Source organism: Dermacentor andersoni, chromosome 4 (genome assembly GCF_023375885.2).
Source record: "Dermacentor andersoni chromosome 4, qqDerAnde1_hic_scaffold, whole genome shotgun sequence".
NCBI classification, from domain to species: Eukaryota; Metazoa; Arthropoda; class Arachnida; order Ixodida; family Ixodidae; genus Dermacentor; species Dermacentor andersoni.
In genome coordinates this window covers 40645252-40663943 of record NC_092817.1, presented here as the reverse complement: position 1 = coordinate 40663943, position 18692 = coordinate 40645252, and the positions used below count along the sequence as shown (strand labels likewise).

General features: G+C 50.3%; 1 protein-coding gene across 6 annotated transcripts in view; it reads left to right on the top strand.

Moving 5' to 3' along the window:
- Eip74EF (Ecdysone-induced protein E74) overlaps nt 1-18692 on the top strand; it is a 279178-nt gene that overhangs the window by 190333 nt on the left and 70153 nt on the right. The window lies entirely within an intron of this gene.

The window sequence follows — 18692 nt, the reverse complement described above, 5'->3', positions numbered from 1 at the left end:
CTCCTCTCTTTCACGCTCCCTCCTCGACCGTTGCGCCGCCTACACCGTTCGAGCGTAGCAACGGCGCCAACATGCGCTCCTCGCCACTCCGTAGACGCTCCGCGAGCGAAAATGGCGCTGAAGCACCGCGCGAGGTCCCACGTGATGCTATTAGGCCTATAGCGACGCGGCGTCGGCCTCTGCCAGAGCGCTCGAGGAGGAAGCGGCATTCTTCAAAGCGTGGCGCTACTTTACGAAGTTTAAAGGGCTTTACGCACGAGACCTGCTCAACGGCGGCGGACCCGTCCACCGATACTACATATGGCAACAAAGTGGTGGCGTGGGCTTCGGGTCCACTGCGCATGCGCTACTTCTCCTGCGCCACCGCCGATGGAGAATGCGCTCCGCGCGAGCCACGCATCCCCATGTTCACGCTTTTTTTCTGAACAATAAGCGACGCAAGCGGCGGGAATGCTTCGTCTGCCGCTGCTGCTAAACGAGCTGCTCGAGGAGAGGCTCAGCACCGCGGCCAAGAGGACCCGGTCGTTCAAAATCAAATTCTCTGCCACACTATTTATCGCGAATTCGAAACACCTAAACAGCTACTCTCAAAATTCGCGTTAGGGAGTATCGTAATCGTGGGTGACCTTTTGTTTCTTTGGCCTGGCTTACAAGGCCTTTGTTCACAATAAGAGAGCTTAAAGGCTATTTTCCGGTTACAGAAGCCTAACTTACTAATCCATCTTAACTTTTGTGTTCCTTTCAACGTAAGACTGACCCTTATGTTTCATTCCACGTGTTGTCGAGTTCGAAGTAAAGGCCTAGCAGCTGTAGGGGCTTGACATGCACCGACGCCGAATGAGTAACAACTCTATAGATAGATGGGAGCTCCTGCTGCATCTGAAATACAGCTGAGAGAAACATCTATAGGCGTCCGTTGAACATTCACTTACATCTGGAGCTTACCGAGGGCAAGAATAGACTTTCGAGCCGAGGACGCGGCATCGAGGGCGCTGTGATGGGATTAATGCATGCGGTGGCCAATAACGAGTGAGATACGTGGCACTCACTTCCCGCTGATTTTTCTTGTCTGGGACATTTTTATTTCGCCTTCTTCTTTTTCTTACGCAGTGTTTCCGTACATATCGCTACCGATTCCCGCCTAATTGTTTTTGTCCTGTGGTGTTTTCTTTCTTTATCGATGACAATGCAATCGCGCTGCTCATATCCGCACACTACTTGCGTCATAGTTATCAACGTTCTTGCCCTGCTTTTGTAGCCTACGACACATGCTCACTCATCAGAACTGGTTATAGTTGGTACGACGTCATTCGTTTTACTGGGTTGGTTCGCGCGCAAAAGACATCAAAAAGGACCTACCAACAACTTTGCAGTTGTTCAGCTCTTTTCTTTTTTTCTTTTGCATGTGTGTGTGTGTGTGTGTGTGTGTGTGTGCGTGTGTGTGTGTGTGTGTGTGTTTTGTGCGGAAACCACCGTCGTAAGGCGAGTGATTTATGGAGAGCCGTGCGTTGAAGAAAATCCTGGCTAGAACACGAGCACGCAGAGCCCAGAGCGTTGCAGACTATATATGTGACTCTGTTGTGGAATTAATCGCGTGGCTCATAAAACCACATAAGTTAGTGCAGCAAACTGCAATATGGCCTCCGAAATACCCGGTGTGGCGGGTTGCTCAGATCTCGAAGTCTCGCGCCTGAGCTTACGCGTGGAGCCGCGCTGTCTAGACGGTCGCCACGATACTGCACGTGAGATAACGTAGGCGAAAAGCGCTCGAACCGCAACTCGCTGTCGTCGATGCGACTTTGACTATGACTTTTAGAAAATAACAGTTAATGCATTTCAATTATATTTTGAAATTTTACGTTGTTATAATCGGCTCGTGATTGTGAAACGTGCCAATTAAAACCATGAGCGGATTAAGATGCGCGCCGTAGTGGGGAAATGCGTAATAATTTCGAACAGCTGGGGTTCTTTAGAGTGCGTGCACCCAAAAAAATTTTTTTTTAAAATCGTGCACGTTCTTTTTTCTTTTTTTTTAAAATTCCGCCTCCATGGAATGCGGCCGGGATCGAACCCGCGACCTCTAACTTAGCAGCGCAACGCCACAGTCACTGAGCCACCTCGGCGGCTAACAGAGCGAAAAAAAAAGAAGAAAAAAAGAAGAGCCCAAGGCAGCAACTCAGGTCAAGGCATTTTATTTTAGGATCAGGAGAAAAACACGGAAGGGGATGAAATTGCGAGATTAATAGGGAATTACAATGGCAGATTCCGAGCACTTCCGGAGCAAAGCTTTCTGCTCTTTTTGGAGCAAGTCTGTTCCTATGACAGATCGGGAACACAAGACGAGTGTTCCAATTAATGGCAGATCGAGAGCACTCGCGGAGGCGAGATCACTCCGCGAAGCAACAAAAGCTGTTCTGCCAAAATCGGCGGAGCGGACCGGAACTCTCGGCTGGTGTATTTTCTGTTTCTTCCCAGCATGGCTTCTAGTGCTCTGTTTACGCCGACACCAAGACGCTGTCACACTGAGAGGAACAGCTCTCAATGTGGCAGTTCAAGTTCGAATAGTGTAGAATGAATCTGACCGCGACGCTGAAGCCACCGCTACGAGCTAGCCTTCGAAATCACGTTTTGCCTTCCTTCCAAGAGACCGAAGGTAGTCGGGCACGTCGAGGACGTCTTTCGCTGATACTCGCTGAGCAGCTGCTTGCGATTTGTAAGGATATGGCTTGAGGAGAGCAGACTGTAAGTACTATAGCATAGCATCCTGTGAGGCTATGATGCCAGTGAAGTTAGCATAGTAATGCATACGATAACTAACCAATCATGCTCATCGCGATTGGCGTGACTGGCCCGGCCCGCTCACCGTTGACGATATCAGAAGGCTAACTGCAGGCGTCGGCTATGTTATATCTGTCTCCAGGAGGGTCGTGGAAACGAAGATTGTGTCGATGCAGCCTAGTAGGCTATAACTACGACCGTAGCGTGACTACAGTGGCTGAAGCGTAACAGTGGCGACAAGCGACCGGTAAGAATAGCGTATTTACGTTTTGCCAACGGTGCAGACACCCGAGAGCTGCGCTGCCTTCGCCCGAGGCTCGTGCGCATGTGCGAGTTGAGAGAGAGAGAGAGAGAGAGAGAGATCTAGGGACTGCGTACTGCGGAGGAGCACGTGCTTTGCTCCGTTCGTCCCTAGCCGATGTCATTGCGCATTACGCGAGAACCGGCACTTAACTTCCGTTCGAACGGGATCACAACAGCCAATGCAGAGTCCGTAATGGAGGAGCACCACCATCATCATCATCAGCAGCAGCCTATATTTATGTCCACTGCCCAGTACGAAGGCCTCTTCCTGCGATCTCCAATTAGCCCTGTCTTGCGCTATAGCTGATTCCAACTTGCGCCTACAGTTTCCCTGATTTCATCACCCCACTTAATTTTCTGCCGTCCTCGACTGCACTTCCATTCTCTTGGCACCCATTCTGTAACTCTAATGGTCCACCAGTTACCTACCCTACGCATTACATGTCATGCCCAGCTCAATTTTTTTTTCTGCTAATGTCAACTAAAATATCGGCTATCCCCGTTTGCTCTCTGATCCACACCGCACTCTTCCTGTCTCTTAACGTTACGCCTAACACATTTCGTTCCATCGCTCTTTGCAGGGTCCTTAGCTTGTACTCGAGCTTCTTTGTTAACCTTCAAGTTTCTCCCTATTGTTAGCACCGGTAGAATGCAATGATTGTACACTTTTATTTTCAACGACAGGGGTAAGCTCACAGTGAGAATTTGGTAATGCCTGCCGTATGCACTCCAACCCATGCTTATTCTGTATATTTCCTTCTTGCGTCCCCTCCATGTAACTGACTTAGATAAACGCTAAGCAGGAAACGCTAAGGATAGCTAGAGATTGGCTGGCAATCCTGAATTCTTGTTTCCTTGCCAGGCTTTTGAACATTACCTTTGTCTTTTACATATTAATCTTCAACCATATTCTTACACTTTCTTGGTTAAGGTCTTCAATTATTTGTTGTAATTCGTTCCCAGTGTTGCTGAACATGACAATGTCATCTGCAAACAGAAGGTTGATGAGATATTCGCCGTTGATCGTCATTCCCAGGCCTTCCCTGTCTAATAGCTTGAATACTTCAAAGCATGCAGTATAGCATTGGAGAGATTGTGTCTCCTTGCCTGCCTCCTTTCTCGATAGGTAATTTTCTACTTTCCTTGCGGAGAACCTTGGTATGTGTGGAATCTTTATAGACACTTCCCAAGATATTCACGTTTGCCTCTTGCACTCCTTGATTATGCGACGCCTATATGATTGGTGCTATCTCTACTGAATCAAATGCCTTTTCATAGTCGATGAAATCCATATATAGAGAGGTTGATTGTACTCCGCAGATTTCTCAATTACTTGATTAATGACATGGATGTGGTCTGTTCTAGAATATCCTTTTTCTGAAGCATTCAAAACAAGAAATACGCAGTAACAACGTGTCATTATATGCATTTGTCTGCGGTCGCTAGAGCGGCGTCCACCTGAGCCCCCACCCCCCTCGCTTCGTTCCCCTTGGCAGGAACCCTCCGTGTCAGGTAACAAACTACTACAGAAGTGAACACAGAAGTGGTATAACTACTACAGAAGTGGTATAACAAAGCTAACTTGAAAGCATTGTGGGAGTCGATGTAGGTGAAGCTTTGTATGCTGTTTGCTTTGATTGACGATAATTAGCGGTGATGATGGCGGCGAATGTGTCATTTCTTCAGCGCTTGGTCCAACACGAGAGTGGCGAGTTGATGTTAAACGTTACCTTGCGTGCACCACTTCCGTTTGTCTGCGTAGTCCACAGAACACACAGGGAGACGCGTTTATTGAGGCGTTGTTGTGCGTCATTGTAAGAGCGTTGAGCGTTATCTTTGTATCGCATGGAACACCGCATCGTGGCAGAAGTGTTAAACTTTAACCGAATTATGGGGCTGTGCGTAATTCGATTAATTATTATAATTGCATGCATACAGTGTATACATACATTGGCGGTCTGCACTACGTTTCGCTGCGTAGCTGAGACGCTCCTGTTACGCTCGACGCTTCTTTCGGAACTGTCCTCGACGCTGAGTGCACGCTTTGGAGCCATTTCGCTGGCGCGTGTTCACGTGCTCCTTCTGCAGACGTGGCCAGCACGGTGTTGCGGCGGCAGCTCAGAGCGCTCTCTTCAGGCTATGGACGATCGTAATGTTTACGCTGTCACAGCCCAGAACCCGACCTCGACAGCCCAGCACCTGCATTTTTGTCGCATATGAAAGCAAGCACAGCACGTGCAATACGCGCACAAACTGTGAAACGCTGGCGCGGTAGCGCCGGCAGGGATGCGCAGAGGCGAACGCCATCTGGTGGTGTTGCGAGAAACCTAGCGGCAGGCGCGGCAAGACCATAGCAGCAGCAGCAGCAGTGCCGAGAAAGTCGGGAGAAGAGGCAAAGAATGCTTCGACATGTTATGGCGCGTTCGAACGGCTGACCACCCCATCACGAGCACGGCGCTGTGGCTGCTAGACCGCGAAAGCCTTTCTCTTTTTCTGTCATGGTATTTATTACAGTAACATGTAGCCGAACGGAGAGAAAGCTTAATTCGGAGTACTTGTTATCCGCGGTCGCCGGGTGCGTCTCGGCTAGGGATAAACGGGCGAAAGCGTGTCCGCGTCCGCAGTATACCTAGGCGCCCGCAGTTCCTACATTTTCTTTCTCTCTCGCATCTCTTATGCGCACGTGTGTCAGGAAAACGCGGCACATGTCTTTCGTGTCGGCGCCGTCGACAAAACGGAGTCTTTCGTGTCGGCGCCGTCGACAAAACGGAGTCTTTCGTGTCGGCGCCGTCGACAAAACGGAAACAGGCGGAGGGCTTAGCTCCGACTACGGAGTAAGCCTTCTCTCTCCGCGCTCTTCTTCTGCAAAGCCTTGTCCGCGCTTTTCCAGCCGTGCTTTCTGCACTAGAGAGGCTGGTTTCGCGTCGTAACGACTTTCGAGTCCGACAGTGCCCCACAGCTTTCCAGAATCGTGGTACTCGACACTGTGCACGCCGGTGCCCCCCCCCCCCCCCCCCCATATGCGTCCCATTAGCTTCGTCTCCCGTTCAACTCCATGGGCATATCCGCGCCTGCCCCGTCCCCTTGTGCATTTCATTAGGCTTTGTGCGAGTCGTATAGAGCTTCGATCGTACCTCTAGGTGTTCTCTTTCAGAGTGTCTATCTTCGCAGACGCCGACAGCCGTAGTGCAAAGCCGCGACGAGGACGTCGGCAGTTCTAAAAATATTTTTTTATTTGTATATTTTTGTTTGTACGTTTTCTCCTGCCCTGCCTTTTAGGAAACAAGTATTCCGATGCTGGTCAGTGCTTGTGCTCCCGCCTGTTCATGCACTACGGAGAAGCCGCCGCCGCTGGCGAGCGGAGACTATTCTATAGACGAACACGAACTGGCACGTATGCCCGGTTGCACGAACTGGTTAGCGGTATGCCCGGTTGCCACGGTGCGCACGAGCTCATCCTTGCTCTGGCGGCAGGGCTTCTGTTCCAACATCTAGAGGCGTCGCTCTACGCCTTAAGTGGCGTGCTCGGTCACGGAGTCAGTCGCCCACTCCGACTCTGCCGTTGGAATTCGACGCAAGAAGCTGCTCGCTGTGTTTGTAGTGTAACATATTTCTGAACGTTTGCGCTGATCTGAGGGAGTTTCCTGTGCAGTCCCTAATTCTAATTTCCAGATTACACAACGACCCTCGCACAGATGCGTTCCTTCGCTAAAATAAATCCCAGTTAGACATGCCTCACTTGAAGCTGTATCGGATTAGCGCCAAAGCCGACGTAAGCGCCTAACCTCGTTGCTATAAAGCGATAAGATACACACGGAATCTTATATGCGTACTCGTAAATTCTCGCATAAGATGCCGTGTGGTTCCGTATGATCAATCATTTAGGTAAATTTGGTTGACGCTATGGGACTTGTGTTTTCTTTGTAATGGGTTTTTTCTTCTTCTTTTGAATACGGCTTCTACAAAATAAGCTATGGCCGCCGATATACCAGGCATATGGGCTGTTGTCTTCATGATCGGCTCGGAGAGCACACGAGTTCTTTGAAAGATGCTATATCTATACATCCAATTTTTCCGGCCATTACCGCGGCTGCGACTGCAACGCGGAATTAGCGGCCACAAAGTGATTTACGGTCATTACATGACCGCCTCGCTCGGGATGTTGCATAGGCCTGTTTTATTGTGAAGGTGTTTATTCGCCGACATGTACGCAGTGGAGTTATTATGCAGCCACAATTGCTGCTGATGCCGAAACAAGGACTCTGTGGTCTCGCTTCGCTTTCCCCTTCGTTACGCGCGCGATGGTATATGCGTTGTTGTGAAATCCGCACGTTCCAAGTTCCGTGAGGTCAATCTCACCGCTGCCTACCACTGTTGTGAAGTCGGGGGTCCGTGCGGCCAATGAAGTTTCCATCGACGGTGCCGTGCAAGGTGCCGGGAGAAAAGGTTCCGAGCGACGTTTAAGAGAATGAAGAAAAATGAATATAGTCAAGAAGGTACATTGTTGAGATTTACAAAACGGCTCCAACTATCGGAGCACACTATGGTAGCGTCTTAGCATGTCCGAGTCGCACTGTTTCCGAGCGTCCTTGTCCTCCTCCGGATCCACTTTTTATGCCTTTTGGATCCGCTTTTTATGCCTGCGTCGTCATTGTTCATGGTTTCCACCAATCCGGCGTCAGGAGACAGATGGTGTCAGGAGACCAATCCCAGCGTCGGTGAGCTGGTTGCCCCTTTCGGTGTGCCGATGGTATCGGTGAGCTGGTGCCCTTTTCGGTAACTGGTCGAAAACGCACGCACATAACTGGGCACAAACAGGGAAAAGGGGGAACGCACGCTGACTCCGATCCCCGGCATGGTCATGCCAGTTTGTGCGGCTGACAGGTGACAAGAACTGTAGCCTTGCACGGACCTTCACTCCGGCGTGGACAGGCCAATTTGGGCTGCTTACAGGTGTGAAGAATCGTAGTGTGAAGTGTGACAACTGCATGTCGCCGGGGTGGCCAAACCATGAGCCATGGGCCGTGAGCCGTATCGCTGTTGGAGATGCTTTCCTTGATCCAGGCGTACCCGGTTGGTGAATGTCGAGTCACACGGAAAACACAGATGCGCGCACACCAGAGTTTTATTTGGTTGATTCTACAGCCGGCCGCTAAAGTTTACGGGGTACGTGATTTGGCAAAGAAAGTTTAATTTCCTGCCACGCAATCCAAAGTTTTGCTAAATAGTAGTTCTGGCGGCCTACGCAGTAATTCATTAAATTAAAGGCGCCGAGCATTAACTGAGCGGAAATTCACATTTTTCGTGAAACCCTTGTCCCGTAAACATATTGTGGTCGACTGCACATGCATACGTTTTCTTCCGAGATTGAATGCTCAGTTTTATACGAGAGCGTTTGGCGTCGTCACGTACGTTGCTCTCTACGCCAGTGTGTCCTTCGCCTTCCGAAAATATGGACTTCGCGGTTTTTATCAGTTGTACGTGCACATAAACAAAATATGTTTTATGCCCCTCCATCTTGCGAGGACGTGCTTTATTTCTCTATCTACGCGTTACCTTGTCATTCAGAGACGGCGTGCCCTTCCTTGTTTGCAAGCGATCCGGCTGACGTCAAGCCGCGCGCCGTCGCAGCCGCGTTGTCTTCTCGGTCGCATGCGTATACGTCCCCCAGTGGGCGCCCGCACCTGCGACGAGACCGATCCTCGCTTGCTCGGTCGACGGAGTGCGTCATGCGCTGTGTATACGGTACGCCGTGGGTCCGCGTCCCTCCCCCGCAGATCGACGTCGTTTTGGCGGCTGTAGCGCCCTTGTAAGGACGCAAGTTCGTTCTCGGGGTCAGAGCCATCGGTTAAGGTCGTATTGGATGTTCACTGTCGACCCTCTCTTGGTTGCGCGTGCACGCGTGCGTATACGCAAGGGGACAGTAAAGACAGAAGTTGGTTCAGCTGCATTAGTGAATTACCCTTCTGCAACCTGTGACTGCAGCCCAACATACGAAGATGCCCTTCAGACAGCTTCAGAGCACTTGTAGATGATGGACTATGGTGTCGTGCGAAAAGAGCTGCTGCGCTCCTTGTGGAGCACCAACCCGTATAACCGCTGATGATGAGCGGAACGATAAACGCTTCGTTGCGTGCGTGTACCTGTGCAAAGTGTGAACTTCTCCCTTTTCTTCTTTCGGTCCCGTTTCCCCCATCCCCAGTGCAAAATATGCCTCCTTGTCTCTCCTACATAACTCTCTCTCTCTCTCTCTCTACAAAAAAAATAATAAAAAAGGAAAAAGGGCCACACTTTCCGTGAAGCTATATGCATGGTTAAGCCCAAAAGGCGAGTGGCGACGCCGCCTTCAAGTTCCTGCACCCTCTCCCCGTGGCTGAACTAGTAAATTAGCGCAATAAAAGGCACAGACACAAGAAAGAGAGTGAAAGACAATCTCCCCGTGACGTCATGTGTTTTGACGGTACCTTCTCTGGCCTTGTTAATTATTCATCGGTTAAGATGGACTGCATTCTGTCGTGAAAGAGCCAGGGACTGAACTTAGGAAGTCCCAAGAATATTCACTGCGGCACAACGCACTCGATGCAAAAGGTTACCTTGAACTCCACGATGCATGCCTGCAAACTTTTCCTCATCTCATTGCGCCGCCTAATCTTGCGCCGTCCTCCCGTGCGTTTGGCTCTCATTTTGTTACTCTATCAAACCACCGTTTATACGCTCCATGCATTCAATTTCAAGTTTGGCTAAGCCTAGCGGATTTAATTTGGACGCCTGACCACAAAGCCGGTGCGATCCAAAAGTCAAGCCAGTGCAGTCCTATGAACAGGGGTGCTTTCTGGGACGCGGTCCTATAACGGTTTGGAACATGGAGTTAGGAAATAAACTGTAGGAGGGAGCATTACGTCATCATGCCGCCAGCCTTGGCAAGCGAACTCTCTCCGTGAAGCCAGTCCCTGGTAATTTCGGCCCAACACGTGACCTCTGAGACTCGGCGTGTTGTCCTGGAATGCATGATTCGCGGTACTTGTTAATCAGTGCGCACTTGTTCGGCCGCCCTGCTGATAGCTCTGCCTACAGGGAGGGAGTATCAAAACCGTGCGCTCTGACGTGACGATCACGTGTTCGGTTGACACATTTTGGTTTGGGTCCTGTTGCCCAATGCAATTATTTGCGTCCTCCATGATTCGGAAAGCAAACCGTTGCTTGCCCTCACGTGGTTGGTCGGAATCGCGCTTAATTTGCTGACGAAAGTGTCATTCTGACCAATCACCCTTTAGGAAAACGAACTGTTCACTTTCCGAGCCGTTGTAAGATCGCGCCCCCGGACACTGTCAGATTCGCCACGCTGTCATCTCTGATTGGCTCACAAAGCTACTATACATTGGCTGGCCTACGGCCTCTTCGGTTAACTCACAACGCCAACATGGCGGAATTGCCAGGTTTGCGGTATGTTTGCGCATGGTGGATAAGCAGTCAAGGAGGCGGCCCCTTACGTGCCCTTTCTATCACGCGCAATAATCTTGTTCTCTATTTTTTATAATTTTTTTTATTGTAGACGGCAACTTTTTGTTTTCAACCTGCCAAACGTAGTCTTGCCCTATAATCCTTGCAATCTTTCACTTCCTTGTAGAAATTCAGCGCCTTGATGATAAAAATTCAGTTGGTAGTCCGTGCTAGTCCTTGTCACTTGTTTAACCTTCGCGCTGTGCACTTACAATCATGAATCACCAATTTGCCCCAGTCAGCCATCTTGCTTGGAACATTCTTTGTTATTAAAATCCCTTGAAGTGTTTCGTACAGAATTAATTACATTAATTTCTGGCCTTTTACGCCAAAAACCACGCGAGGCGAGGCATGGCGTAGCGGGGTGGGGATCTTTGGGTTAATTTTGGCCACCTGGGGTTTCATTAACGTGCACCCAGTGCCCGTGGTGCGCGGGCGCTCCTGCATTTCGCCCCAGATGCGCGCACGGAATCGATAGACGACTCGCCTAGACACGTGACCTCCGATCTCGCGCTGTACATGCCGTGGCGTGGATCACACATAGCCAACCAGCCCAAGTTAACTGGACAAAAAAAAAAAAAAACGATAAACAGACATCAGCGGTACTTCTGGTGCCGAACTCATTATGCGCGATAAGAGGGGGCTCTCGCAGCGGAAGTCGCCGTCTCCTCGGTCTTGGTTGTCATTCTCTTGTTTTTTTAATCAATATTCATTAAAGTTTGTTATCTCTCGCCCTCTCGCGAAAAACAACTTCTGCGCAGAGCCCCCTCCGCATAGGCCAATGTGACATCGCGCTTTTGCGCAATGCGCTATCAGGGCGACAATAACAACAGCGACAACAACAATAGCTACGGATAAGGGCGGTTGGCGATCGTCGCCGTCCCGGTATATAGAAACAAAGTTGCTGCAGCCAAAGTTGGCGTATAAACGCGCTCGCGGCGTTGCGAAGTGGGTGCGGCCCGCGGTCACGCATGCTTTCCACAACGTGGCGGCCATATTAATGAGTGGGTCCCCCCCCCCCCTTTTTTTTTTCTTTAACAGAGGGTCGATTCTCAGAGCCACCGAGGCGTTGTTCGCCCGCATCTCGCCAACGTCTCTTGCAACCGTTGTTTGCGTTCTTTCTCTCACGTCGGTGCTACAAAAAATGAGAACGAAGGGAAGCCCGCGCCGTATAGTTCGATGGAATAAATCTGGAGGCACAATGGCATAAAACTCAGGATAGGCTAAGGGGCGCACGCTCTGATGTCATCGCTGCCTCTTGCTGTTGTCGCATTGTAATATATAGACAACTATTTAAGCTCATAACAGAAGGTTAGTTTGGGCTATTGGTGAAGTTTACACACGTGTCGTGTAGGTTACGAACTGACGGATGTACTGACAGACAGGCGCGTTAATTCCTAGCAAGATCGTGGCGCGGGCGGACGCTGAGACATTCTGCTTTATTTTGTACGGACGCCATTGTACTGTAATATGAACGGTTATGCAACAGCCCCTAGGCTGTTGCTATGCTGATTGTGGGAGATTACCCCTGGGAGATTACAAAACGAGCTGGATGATCGAACAAAATCATAATCATGCACGTTTCAGAAGAGCGAGAACAAAAGGAACATTACGCCTGCTAAAATAAGGCGGGAGCTGCGATGCAGACAGTGTAGTACTGCTTTTCAACTGTAAGCGGCGACTCGGGACCTGTTTGTCCTATGCTTTGGCGAAGCCACTCAGGCGTTTCAATGAAGAACGATAGACAGAACGACAGAACCTCATTCGCGCCTCCTATAGAAATGTCGTGAAATTAGGTCCTCGAGAGATCAAAAAGTAACAGTAGACCGTGCGGTTCTTTTTCTTAGCTTTGCTTATTTTGCAGCGGCAAGCCGAACCAGTTCATATTCGCCCAGCGGTACTGCTGCAGCCACGCTTGCCCTGCCAATCGGCTCCCCTGCCGCCACCCGGTTATGTTCGCACATCTTATGGCGGCACATAGGAAAAGCGTCGTCTTCGCTGCATCCTCTGCTGACTCCCTATTTAATGACGTCCGTTCCGTTATGTGTGTGTGCACTCGCAGACGGCAGTCTTTTAGCTTCTGTCGTCACAAAATTCGTAAGCGCCGATACGCAGCGTTATAACAGGTACAGATCGAAGTTCATGGCCTCCGGTTTAATGCGGCATGTTAGTCTGTTTTGTTTCTTTCCTGCCAGCGGAACGCAGAGCTTTTTCTGGGCGCCTTCGCCGAGCGCACGCCGAAGTGAAAAATGCTGGTGTATAAATAAGCGGCAACGAATTAAAAAAAAAAAAAAAGAAATGGTGGGGGTGGGGGAAGAAGAAGTAAACCTAGCAGCGATAGAGCAGTCGGCGGCGGGATGTGTGTGTGTGTGTGTGTGTTGGGGGGGGGCGGGGAGGGGGCCATGGGGGAATTTCCCACACACCACTACCACTGCCGCCGGCGGAAGTGCCACAGGTTGTCGCGGGGAGGCGCTGCGGCCGCTACGTGCAGCCGCCGCGCACGGCCTCCGCTCGGCCAGGGAGCCCCGAGCAAGCTAGCTGCTGCTGCTGTAGCAGCATACGAGAAGCGCCCGTCGTCAGGCGTGCGGGCGGGCGGCGATACTCTACCGCTACCTCGTCTGGCGTGTGAACGAACGCGCCCAGGGACGCGGCCGCTGCCAGTCGTCGTCCCCGCTCTTGGCCTTGCGACACGAGCGCTGTACAGACACACTCGCTGCTCTCAAGAGCGCCTCGCCTGCAGCCGGGCGCGTCCGCTGCCTTGCCTGCCGATGGGGCGCCCACGTACTCTGGGTTCCTCCGTGGTGGAAGCATGCGCCACCCCGCCCGCCCAGCTGAGAGAACTTTCGAGCTCCCACAGGGGGAGACAACAGAAACGCGATAACAACAACAACAACGCGAAAGCAACGCCTCCTGCGCTGCTTTATTATTACTTATTTTGAATTTTTTAAAATATTTATCACCCATAAAGCTTCCTTTAAAAAAAATCATAGAACTACATTTGGCGCCGCGATTCTTGATCTACTACATCTTCGTAGTTGTGGCTTCAGTCGCCTGTTGTGGAGTTTTTATTATTATTATTATTATTATTATTATTATTATTATTATTATTATTATTATTATTTCTTTTACTCCTGCTTCAGTAGTTCTAAAGTTGGACGTAGACGACAAAAAAAAAATCGAAATGAGAAGACGTTTTCACTTCATCATCGCGAATTGTTGCCTTTGTAACGGCATATTTTGTTGAAAAATGGTCAATTTCGCACAGTCACAAAGCCGGTCGAAGCCATAAGGACGAAGCTTATGCAAGCCCATGTACTATACCCATCGTTACCATGCTGACTCCCGTAGATATTGGAGCCAGAGCTCCTCTAGCCATAGTGTGGGAAACTATGTGCAGTTACCGCAGTTTGGTCTTCTAGCTCTCAAGCCGAACAACGAAACCACTAACAGCAGCACGTAATTAAACGCTTCGCACGCCGCTTTCTAAAGATTGCCAGTACCACCAGCGCTCTCAAAACACCTAGGATTAGGTGGTGAATTGAGAAACTTGCAGGCGTACCATTGACTCAGCTGACGCAAGATAGATAGTCATTGTAGATTACTGGGAGATTGGGCCTTCGTCGTGCACTGGACATAAATTATTATTATTATTATTATTATTATTATTATTATTATTATTATTATTATTATTATTATTGTCGTCGTCGTCATCATCATCCATCAGTAGGCACACCATTTTAGTCAGTGGCTATTCTTGTCGAACACGAATTACCGAAAATTTCTGCTAGCGAGTACCGGGAGTAATTACTTTGTGAGGCTGATGATGCTTGGCAAGTATTTTGCGGACTCTCCTATCAGTTGGCGCGGAACGTTCATTGTCATCATTCTTGCTAGTATGGCGGCGATTAACTCACCGCTTGGCTACGACATAAAAAAAGAAAGAAAGCGAAAAGCAAAAGAAGAAAGGATGGCGTAATTGATGCACACGCGTTCGACGTGCTACACGCGTGTCGCAATGTGTTTCGTCATTTGCGCGAAAAAAAAAAAAAAGGAGGCATAACGTCGTCCAACTACTTTTCTCTGCAGCGTCCGGAAGTTATGAAACGAAACAGGTGCTGCAGTTTGATTTGATTTAGTGACCTAAGTTGTTATCTTAGAGTAGGCTTCCTGAACGTGCATTGGGGGGGAAAAGAAATTAAAGAGTGAAATGCTTGTCAAAACCAAGGTGACCGTTGGCCGTAGTTCTCACAGGAACGGGCACTGTATATGCCGTAAGGTGGGCGCATTGTTCGAGCCTGCTACGGAAAACGCATAGTACATACCACAAGTGGACGTCACGCGCCACGTGCGTAGCACGTGTCGTGAGTGCACGTGCATTTGTGAAACCTTTAGGTACGCGCATACCTCTTCGCTCACAAAATCCAACCGTGTAATAACGTTCGAACGTCGACTTCTTTTTTTTCTATCGCTCGTGTCGTATCGCTAAACGTGTTCACGCCCGTACGATTTCCTTAAAGGGAACTGCGGTGGATCAGTGGCTATGGCACTGTGCGCTGCAGCTGAGCACGAGGTTGCGGCTCCGAATGCCGGCTGCGGCGGCCTCATTATGATGCAATAACGCCCATGTACCGTTCTTTTGGGTGCACGTTGGAAAGCACGTGGTCAAAATTAATCCCGATTCCCCCACTACGGCGCCCCCCGTGATGACCCACAGTGAAGATTCGAGACGGTAAATCCCCATAATTTTATTGTTATGTTGATCGCGTCGATTTTGTTATCCTATTACTTCGCTGTACCAATTTCGTTGCAGTGATCTCTCGCTGCATTCCTGGCTTGCCGGTACAGCGCACGAAACACGCAATGCTGTTTGTTTCTTTAAAGTACCTTGCAGGGTCGAGAGGGCATTTAGTAAGGGGGACGAACAAGGATATTATAATGAAGCGCAAAATATACAGGGCTATGCACGGTGGCTTCGCGTACACACTTGCCCCGACTGAGTTCTGAAGGCCTCGTTTGGGGCCGACTGGCTCGGAAGCCTTATGTGCTAGACCACTACAACAGCTCAGCGCAAGACTGGAGGTGAGAACCAGCGAGAAACACAACGTACACGAGCGAGAAGACGACAGAACTGGCCTAGCTCTCGACCTTGCAGCTCGGTGTGCAAGCACGTGTGCCGAACACGCAGCTCTGTCGATGTCGACGCCGCGACATTCCACGCGCGTATCGCTAAAGGCGCGCAGCTGGGCGCTGCAATATCAGATAGCTTTAGCGAGATGCGCTCGTATTGCGGATACCATGTTACCGTAAAACCTGGGCAAATAAGAGAGCCCCAGCCTCTCCCTATTCAGGGGAGTTGTAACCATGCCGTGTTAGCGTACGGAAAAGTGTCTGGCCGTATCTTTCCGCCAGGGAACAAAACGAAGTAGCGCAGCGCGTACTGGGCAGAGGATTAGCGTAGACTTGCCGTACGGCGAGGCTGTGGAGAGCGTTAGCTGTGCCGTCCTACCGTGCGAATAGGCACCTTGCCTTGGGATAAATTTTCCCATGTAGTAAAAGGGAGCGAGCGCGATACAGAGGACTGCTGTATTATAGTAGCTGGTATATGGAAATAAATACTGCTGAAGTGGAAGCTTGGGCGGTTATCCCAAATGTACAGCGCTTAACATAGTTTTGCTGCAGCGTTTCCGTGTCCACGGTGCCATAAATCGGTAATCCGTCGTCTTGTACTTGCTGCGCTTAGCCCAGATAGAAATATTTAGTGTAAAGTGACGCGTTTAACAGCATAAACTGGTCGGACTACATGTATTATCCTGAGCCAAAGCTGGCGTCGTCGCGAATTTCTGCGTTCTCTGTCCGCACGCAGAAATACATTTTAGACATGGTGTCTAAAACATGGCGGCCATGACGCGTGTTCGTCTCTGCAATCACTTCCAGCGTATGTCGCTTGCAAAAGCACAGTTTTCTATATCCGTTTCTGTTGTTCGCAGAAAACGTGCAGAAAACAGGTGGTGTCCAAAGGATACCCCCTGTTATATTCCTCGTTTGCCAGTGGCGTTGCCAGGGAGTGGCAAACCGGGCACGTGCGGCCTCCCTCCCCTCCCTCCCCCCCCCCAATCCCCTTCGGAATTTCTATAATAGTATGTGACCTGCCTAGCACCCCTACCTGTCCCGGTCAAGTGTCAGTCACTCCCCCCCCCCTCCCCCCTCAAGAAAACAAAGGCGAGGATTCTGGCTTCGCCACTGTCCTTTGCACAAAGTGTTGTTGAGCAGCATACCGGACGCTAGCCGGCTCGTTCCCCTCCCTTTGCTGGAATCGCCCTTGTATCTCTCACGCACGCACGTGGTTCTGTACGGGGCAGCGAGGAGCAGCCATACTGGCTCTCCTGGTCTCGCCGGATCAGGAACCGCACGTGCTCGACGTCTCTCGCAGCCGGCCAGAACACATGCGCATCGGCTACGCGCAAAGCGCCCGCTATTGTTCCGCCGCTGAGTGAGTGACACGCGGAAAATGTCACACGACACCCGCTCATTGAGCAAAGTCTCGTCGCGAGCGCGCAGCAACGAAGGAAGGAAAGTGCGCGGTTCGTGAACTCGCGGAAGAGTGAACTATAACAGCATGTTGTCGTTTCGACGAAATTCCAGCACTATTAATATAGTTGTGCAGAAAGGGGAGCGGGGAAGTGAGCGTACCGCAGTGGTTCTTCCGGCCTTGAACTCATTTGCTTCGACAGCAGCGGGATGTCACGTGTATACAGTGGGCGCCGCCATCACCTCAACAACAGCTTCCTTGCGAAGCGTCGTCTTTGTACGCTACAGTATTTATTGCCTGTCGTGGCCTTCAAAATGGCCTTCGTGGCCTTCGCAGACGCTAGCCACCGCTGACAAGTCTGTGGGGCGCACAATAGAGTGTTTTAGTTGAGCGTGTTTACGCTCCGCTAAGCAGTTAAGCGGAGCGGAAGCGCGAATGCGCATGCGCCGTCCGCTTAGCCGTAAGCGGGATAGCGGAGCGAGGAACACGGTCCGCTTAGAAGCTGCCTGAGCGGAGCGTGCCGCGCAGCACTTTGGCTAGCGTTGGCGTCCGAACGGATTGGATTGGATGCCGAAAGCAAGCGCGCTGGCTAATACGTGGCGTTCCCCAAGACGGCGCTTTATTTTCCATTGGATAAAATGGACCGGTAACGCATTACAAGCGCACGTCTAGATACTTCATGGAGAAACAAGTTATATATATACATATATACGTTTTACGGTATAAGAGTGATCATAAAGTGTTTTTATTTTCTTTCATTACCCTTAATTTAGCCAGGGGGCGCTGCAACTACGAAAGGTACGCTCCGCTACGCTAAACGTGCAACTAAAACGTGAAAATCGCCCGCCGCTCCGCTGTGGCTTAGCGGGGCCGCTCGGAGCGGAGCGTACCGTAAAGACGCTCAACTAAAACACTCTAATATTTCGAGCGAGCTGCCCAGGGGTTCGCACGTCCTAGGGTGCCTCAGTGCGCACCTCCTCCCCTGCGGCGTGCGAGGGAGATATGGAGGCACCCTGGCTTCCCACTGCAACGTACCGATGTTTCGTTCCTTACCTCCGTGGTATTTTTTGTTTCTGTTTGGGTTATGTTTTTTTCATTGCTGCGGTCATCTCTTTCCTTTTTTTTTATTTAGTTCTATCTATGATGGCGATGCCGTTGGTCCCATGCGCTCTAGCAATGGCATATCTAGCTGGGCAGATCGCGAAAGCGACGATGTCGGTTGCTCACCGCAAGCAGAGGTAATCGAGTGTGTTTGTGCTTAAACAGTTTCCACAGCGAACCTTGCCATATTTAAAGGGCAAGAATAACGACAACGACATCTGTCGCTGTTGAACCCTATACGAACCTTCTGGGAACAAACTACGTCCATAGTTCGGGCCGACCACACTTTGGGATACCTGTGCGTGGCATAGGCATGATGTGCAGCGCCACGCCTTACTGGCGCGAAGAACATTTTGTGAATGGCTTGGTCGGCCAGCGCTCACTGAAAATATTACTAGAGAGAGAGAGAGGGGGCGATGGTTACCAGGTCAAAGTAGGTCGGTATACGAGATTCCTAGAACACCTAATAGGTCAGACTCTC